Consider the following 8,486-nt stretch of genomic DNA (forward strand, 5'->3'; position numbering starts at 1 on the left):
CAATCACTTAGTTGTTATCTACAGTTAGCAAACTGGGGATATTTGGCTAAAATTTCTGGTAGCAGATCATTTTGAATGAAATATTGACACATCGCTGGAACATTGGTTATAGAATTGTCTCTAAATTCATGTATCTTTTCGCACTCCATCACATAGTGACGGAGGGTGTGCGAATAATTTTGTTGACACAGTTTACATTTGGTCAGGTCTACATCAGCAGATAATGAGAATTCCCAGAGATACTTGTAACCGAGTCTAAGCCGAGCAGTAGTAACATCTAGAAGTCTGCTGATTTTATTGGATGATCCATAGATGTGTGGCTCCTCTTGTATGATATGTATGATAGATGGAATTACTAGTTCCAGTTTCTAGGCAGGCGATGAGTACTCACAATAACCTTAATTAAGCGTCAAAACAAAAATGTGTATACTCTTTTTACTCTCCTGACCTTAGTTCTCGAGCTATGTATTTCATTTTGGTACCAACGTGTTCGCAATAACATTCTCTAGAAGAAAATCAGCAAAAACGGTCACCAAAAGTTATATGAATACCAGCACCCAATAAATACCTACGTAGATGACTCGCCGTGAGTGCCCAAGAGCAACAAAATGTTTTTACTCTTGGGATTGTTATCACTTCCACACTTGTCCTACAGCGTTAATTTTGGTATCAATGTACTCGCAATGAAATTCCCAACACGGTGATATGAATATAAACGTAGAATAATGGTCGCTGCCCACCCGCAAGAGTGTGGGAAGTGGCGGAACTGTTACCCAGTATTGGTGACAAGACGACACATGGGCGATACAGTGCTTTGAAAGTTTATAATTATATCACTGTCCTGACATTATTATTGTATGTACGTCATTCATTTTTGTGCCAATGTTTTCGCAATAGAATGTTCTATGAGCCCGTAGGTAAAAAAGAGCAACAAAGCGTAAGATAGAATAGCACCATATATAAAACAACGCTGGTACATATCAGTGAGCGTCAAACACACACGAAATGTGTGTGTTTGATGGTGGTCAAACGATGTTTGATGTGTTTGATCAGGTGATGTCCTGATCCGCATAATTAAAGTATGAATTATGTTGAGAAAAAATAAGAAAAAAGGGAAAAAACAGGGGTGGGAGAAACATGACAGAAAAAGAGTAAAAATACAATTTGGTCAACAAAACAGCATTGTTTAAAATAAAAGATATGGATTGACATTTTGGTGGTTAGGTAGGTTACATTGAGTTAATTAGGTAGTACTTAGTGTTTATCTGTTATAGATAGGAGCTGCATGCCTGGTATGGGCCAATAGGCCTTCTGCAGTTACCTTTGTTTTTATGTTTTTGCCCTGTAACCTAAATGGTTAGAGAGGCACAAATATGGGCTTAGGGACTGAACCCCACACTACATTTAGCTAAGCTGGTTACAATCTTGATGATATAGTTACAAAATTCTGTATAAGTCGTCACATTATTAATGGGTTCGAGATCAACCACAATTTCCTGAATGGATATAACAAAGGGGATATTAATAGGTTATTAAAATTGTCAACACACGATAGAACACGAAACAATGGGTATAAATTGGATAAGTTTAGATTTAGGAAAGACTTGGGTAAATACTGGGTCAGTAACAGGGTTGTTGATTTGTGGAATTTTTCTTAACTTATAAATTTATGTTTATTTATCTTAAACTGGTTGGGAGAGGTACAGTTTTTAACATAATTGGGAAGGTCATTCCACATTCGAGGTCCCTTGATTTGTAAAGCATTTCTAGTTTGACTAAGTCGTACTCTTGGAATATCAAATAGGTATTTGTTTCTGGTGTGGTGCTCATGGGATCTGTTACAACCTTCTAGGAAGCTTTTAGGGTCAGGATTGACATTACAGTGCAGCGTTTTATATATATAAAATACACATGAGAGTATGTGCAGGGACTTAATATCTAACATATTCAGAGATTTGAGTAAGGGGTCCATATATACTGCCCGGTTGCCTGAAATGCTATATGCCTACTATATTGGCTTTAGGTATTGTATGCACTAGCTCTATCTATAAATCCAACATTATGTTTGTAAATCAACTATGTATGTACTTTCCTGAATAAAATTGACTTTACTGTACACTTATATGCTAGGTGGATTTGTTATCCCCTATCGTTTGGGAGAAAAAAAATGACTAATACGTTCGGCGAATGACTTTGACTTCAACTTCACTTTGACTTCGTTCATGTCATCGTATTTTCCGTAATATATAAAGGTTATGACAATGCAATTATATTATTGTGTGCAAATAAGTTGGAAATTTCATGTACCCTAAAAATAGTAAAATAAAGAAAAAGAATAATTAAATAATTGTTGTAGTAAATTGTCACACGTTCATCATACGCAAACGAACACACAGTTTGGAGCGTCAGTACAACAAGACCGCCGCCATTTTAAAACACGGCTTCGAATGTAAGTAATGTTTTTCTCGTACTAACACTGTGTTATGCAATAGATTAGGTCTTGAATTCACAAATTTAGTTGTTACATCTGACAGAGTATGTTAGACGGTGTAATGCTGGTCCATGTTGACGTATTTGTGGGCTTGGTTGGTTTACATGTGATGGCACACAATATCGGCACCCCACAACATGCTGTTGAAGTTGGAATGCATGGCATAGGCTCCTCACACAATGTTCTTTATGTGGTCCTCAGGTGATAGTTTTCTATTTAGAACCACCCCTAGATCTCTTTCTTTATCAGAATTCCTTAAAGATTTCTCACATGGTTTTCCTAATGATAGATTGTGGGCTGTAAGGGACAGGTGGGATGTATGGATTAGTTGATAATAGTTCCAGTCCACCTGTAGACAGGGATCTCACATCAGCTTGTATATTATACAAGGATAAGATTTGATAAATTCAGTTATTTGACTGAACACTGGCTCTGTTTAAATCAGAGATTTAAACATACATAGTCTAACCTAGCTCCTTTCTTTTTTACCTAGCCTAACCTAGCTTTTTTTCCCAAGCCGGTCTATGGCCCATGTTTTTTTTCGATGCCTCAGTGGTCCATGCACATGTCCGTTCAAGGGGATTAAATAGCCGTTCTATGGCCCCAGGGTTTTACGAACTTCTTTTTCCCAAGCCGGTCTATGGCCCGTGTTTTTTTTTATGCCTCAGTGGTCCATGCACAGGTCCGTTCAAGGGGATTAAATAGCCGTTCTATGGCCCCAGGGTTTTCTCAAATTTTCTTTCATAGCCGGTCTATGGCCCCTGGGTTTTACGAACTTTTTTTCCCAAGCCGGTCTATGGCCCCTGGGTTTTACGAACTTTTTTTCCCAAGCCGGTCTATGGCGTGTATGTTAAATAAACCAAATTTTTCACTTTTGACAATTGAGCACCTGCTACATCCAGATTCTAGGGAGGAAAGGAATATAATATAATATCTAATATATCTATCTGTGTGAAATAGATTAAATCCATTTATTTGATATTCAGCTAATAGTTCTGTATTTTCTACATTCATCCATGTTTTGGTAAGTGCAATAATATGTATTGTTTCATTGCAGATTAGAGATTCAAGATAGTTCTAGATTTCCGAAGTACTGAAACGCGCGCCATACAGGCTTGGTGGATCTAGGTGCAAGGTAAAATTATTTACATTTACTTTTGTATTTATATGCATATATGCATTTATATGCATTATTCTCTAGAATAATAGATCTCGTAATAATTTTGCAAAAATAGTGGCATTTACTATTTTAAAAAGCTCGGGTGCAGGTGGGGGGGGGGGGGTTGTGTAAAAGCCTGGTTTGTGCCTCGGAGAGGCTATGGGATCCAGTAAGTTCAGTAGAACTTCGGTTTCAACCCTTTTACCCTGTTGTAGCTCAGTCGATTAAGGCAGTGTCTGGGATGCTCCCAGACGCAGGTTCGAATCCTCGTCACGGCCCTTGTGGATTTGTTCATTTGATGCATCACGTTATTGTGATCTGTGTGTGTAATTCTTCACTTGCTACAGCAACAGGAATGTGTGTGTATGTATTTGTGTTGTTGAATATGACCGAAAGTGTAAGATTAATGATTCTAACACAAATCGTCTGAATATTTGTTTTTCTTCACTGTCGAGAGTAGTTAAAAAAATTTACTCGAGTTTATTTTCACACTTTATTTATGGTCCTTAAGTCCCTCTCCTTAATGCTGCTGCTGTTTCTCGCATCTTTGCATCGCTTGTATGTTTGGGGGTTTGGCCTCTTGCTATATATTGATTCCATTTGTGTGTGTTTGGGTCTCAGGCCCTCTCGCAATTTCTGTTGAACAAACCCCTTTTCCTAGTTCTGCATCTCTCCTTTGGTACAAATTTTGTTGTGCTTTTATCATATATTTCACAAAACTTGACATACATTTCATTTACTTCATGTCCTATCAGCAAGTGTTTGTCAAATTCTTTAAGGAAAGTTTATCATCCTGATTGCAGATCTCTAGCGCTATTATGTCAACTTCTTGTGGATTCGCAATCATTATTTAATTTACCTTTAGGTGTTCTTTCACCAGCACAGCAACACTGTACCTCTCCCAACCAGTTTAAGATAAAAACTAAGTACTAACTAATTAACTCAATGTAACCTACCTTACCCCCAAAATGTCAACCCATGTCTTCTATTTTAAACAATGCTGTTTTGTTGACCAAATTGTATTTTTGTTTTTTTCTGCAATGTTTCCCCCCCCCCCCCCCCCCACCACTCTACCACCACATTGAGTTTAGTAGCTCTGTGCACGTCAGGTGCTGTTTAATATACAGACCTACTCCTCCATTTGACCTAGTTTCTCTATCACATCTATATCACTTTGTGCTTTAGCCCTGGTGGAGCTTGGTCCACCAGGCTGTTGTTTGGAGTGGCCCGCAGATCCACATACAGTCTGCATATGATATACAGTCTGTTGATCAATTAAACTACAGTAGTTAGTTTTTATCATCCGAATGCACCAATATGTGTTCATTCTTCCCAGATGAAGGAACTAGGTAATATTCATCATCTGAATGCACCATCTGATGCTTTAACACACTCATGATACACGAGAGGTTTAAAAAACTTTTAAAACTTTTTGACCTATGTATTTAAAAGCAATTCTAAAGTTAAAAAGTGTAGCATAGGCCCCTCGCAGAATGTTCTTAATATGATCCTCAGGTTATAGTTTTCTATCTAAAACCACCCCTAGATCTCTTTCTTGATCAGAATTCTTTATAGATCTCAGTGGCTCGATCATAGAAACTGCTCTAAATCCTTGTTGGCCTGGATTGTGGAGGTCATTGGTCTCTATAAAACTAGTAATCTGACTCCTGATCACTCTCAAATAATTTTATTATGTGGGATGTTAGTGCAACTGGTCTATAATTCTTTGCCAATGCTTGTGTTGTGTTGTGTTGTTTTGGTAGTGATGTGCAATGTGTTGTTTTGGTAGTGATTCGTCCAGTTCTGGTAGTAGTGCGGTTGTTGTGTAGTGTAGTACTTGTGTGCTTGTTAATGACTTGTATTCCAGTCTTGTGGGTATCTCCTTTCCCCTACGGGCCAACTGCTTTGTTCTTACCTAGCATTTTGCTTTGTTTGGGTATGAATGTTTGTGTGCCGTATATTTTGCAAAATTTGCCATATATCTCATTATTTACTCCTCTGCCTAGCAACAAGTCTGTCTAATTATACTCATTAACTGTTTTTCAAAGTTCCCCATAGTGTCCTTTATTGAAATCGAGTTCATGAACCGTTTCAATGTTCTTATTTTCTTCTAGATTATATCTTAAAGTATATTTAAATGTTATTGTTATTATTGTTATTAAATGTTATTGTGACATTGCATTGCAATTGAGCTATGTTGTTTACCATACCGTTCATTTCGTGAGTATAAGTATAGATGCCACACTTGTGACAGGTAAAACCATGCCTTTTTTGAAAAACAGCACCGTCTGTTGCACGTAAGAGCAACCCACACTATATTATGTTGCGATATTATTTCAATATTTCCGATTGTATTGATAATTTGAATTTTCATAGATTTCAATTTATTTTCATTTCGATTTAATAATTTTGTGTGACATTGCATTGAAATTGAGCTGTGTTGTTTACCATACTGTTCATTTCATGAGTATAGTTTATTTTTTTATTTTTTTCATTTCATTTTTTTAGCTGTTCTTATTTTTCAGTGATGGGAATATCAGATCATTTGATGTTCCCAATTTTCTGATGGAAGCATCAGACCATTATAGAATGCATCGGATGAGGTAGTTTGGAATGGTGGGGAGGACGAGAGGGGGGTATGGTGGGGAAGACGAGGGGACAGAGGAGAGGGTAATGGTGGGGAGGATGAGGGGACTGGGGAGTTGGGGATGGTGGGGACAGGGGAATGCTGGGGAGGACAAAGGGACAGGTGAATGGGAGATGGTGGGGGAGGAAGAAGGACAGGGGAGGGGAAAATGGTAAGGAGGACGATGGGACAGGGAAGTGGGAATAGTGGGGATGATGTGGGGACAGGGAAGTGGGAAGGACGAGAGGACTGTGGAATGGGGAATAGCAAAGTGAATTATAATTATATATATTAATTAATTCTTATAAATTTCCAGAAGCCTGTATCAACACCCACACTAATGCAACTGAAAGAGATGTTGAGACAAGTATTGCTGATATGTTGAAGAACGCCCCAAACAAACTCGGTGGAAACAGATACAAGGTAAAGTTTGCCAATTTGCTGTAGTCTAATTCAATTTCTTTTTAGTAATCTTCGAGAACATTTATGCTATGAATAAGATAAAATAATGTAACTGATTTTGATTTATTTACTATTTATTATTTATTTACCGTTATTAGTATAATAGATCTCGTAATAATTTTGCAAAAATAATGGCATTTACTATTTTAAAAAGCTCGGGTGCAGGGGGGGGGGGGTTATGTAAAAGCCTGGTTTGTGCCTCGGAGAGGCTATGGGATCCAGTAAGATCGTCCTTCCTTTCCTCCCTAGAATCTGGATGTAGCAGGTGCTCAATTGTCAAAAGTGAAAAATTGGTTTTGTCTTCCGAATGCACCATTTCTGTAAATTTGCTAATAATCTTTTAAAAATAGTAAATGCCATTATTTTTGCAAAATTATTACGAGATCTATTATACTAATAACGGTTTGATAAAATACAGTAGACTGCCTACTGGTTTTACCTGTAATAAGGTTTGATACAGATGATTATGATTATGGTTTTGGCCTCCACCACCCTCTCACCTAACTTGTTCCAACCATGTCTACCACGGTTTTGTCTTCCGAATGCACCATTTCTGTAAATTTGCTAATAATCTTTTAAAAATAGTAAATGCCATTATTTTTGCAAAATTATTACGAGATCTATTATACTAATAACGGTTTGATAAAATACAGTAGACTGCCTACTGGTTATAATGGAATAATACAGGAATAATACAGGATATAATAATATATATATATATAAATATATATACATATATTTATATATATATATATTTATTTATATAAATATATATATGATATATATATTCTATTCTATTAGTCTATTCTATTCTATAGTTTTATATAGATTCTTGTTTTAGTTTTTTTCTATAATATGGAAAGGGTTTTTAATTAATAAATTAAATATTATATAATAAAATAATGTATTATTGAAAACAATTAGTAACAAACAATATTTCATTACAGGGTGGTGAAGCAAGAATACATGTGCATCACATAGCAGAGTCGGATATGACGAATAATGAAAATAGCGGAGAGCCTGGTGCATGGCATACCGCTGAATCTTCTCTAATGTCTATATAGAAGAATCTTTGTTTCTGTGTGAATATATGTATATATATCATTAATAAAATATATATATATATATATATATATATATATATATATAACCTATATATATATATATATATTTATATATATATATATATATATATATATTTATATATATATTTATATTTATATATATATTTATATTTATATATATATATTTATATTTATATATATATATTTATATATATATATATTTATATATATATATATATTTATATTTTATTAAATATGACCGAAAAAGTAAGATTAATAATTCTAACACGAATTTTCTCAATCTTTCGTACATTATGCTTCACTGTTGGAGGTAAATCAAAAATCACTTCTCCAAAATTCATTTTTATTTCTAGTCTGACGCGACACGGGCGCGTTTCGTAAAACTTATTACATTTTCAAAGACTTCACAAATACACAACTGATTAGAACTTGCGTTTCCCTGATTTTATATCTACATTTGAGTGAGGTGGGAAGGGTGATGTGGCATTACATTTGAGTGAGGTGGGAAGGATGATGTGGCATTAGAGGATATTAATAGGGTATTAAAAGTATCAACACAAGACAGAACACGAAACAATGGATATTGAATAGAAGTGTTTGTAGAAAGCCTATTGGTCCATATTTCTTGATGCTTCTATATTGGAGCGGAGTCTTGAGGTGGGT

At 35.7% G+C, this 8,486-nt stretch overlaps 1 long non-coding RNA gene across 1 annotated transcript; it reads left to right on the forward strand.

Moving 5' to 3' along the window:
• The first annotated feature begins 2,385 nt into the window (after positions 1-2,385).
• On the forward strand, positions 2,386-7,829 carry LOC138373391 (uncharacterized). The gene is made up of 4 exons (XR_011231169.1): positions 2,386-2,449; positions 3,549-3,626; positions 6,593-6,699; positions 7,686-7,829. It is a non-coding gene; the product is annotated as an uncharacterized lncRNA (long non-coding RNA).
• Positions 7,830-8,486: the final 657 nt, after the last annotated feature.

This window comes from Procambarus clarkii, chromosome 42 (genome assembly GCF_040958095.1).
Source record: "Procambarus clarkii isolate CNS0578487 chromosome 42, FALCON_Pclarkii_2.0, whole genome shotgun sequence".
NCBI classification, from domain to species: Eukaryota; Metazoa; Arthropoda; class Malacostraca; order Decapoda; family Cambaridae; genus Procambarus; species Procambarus clarkii.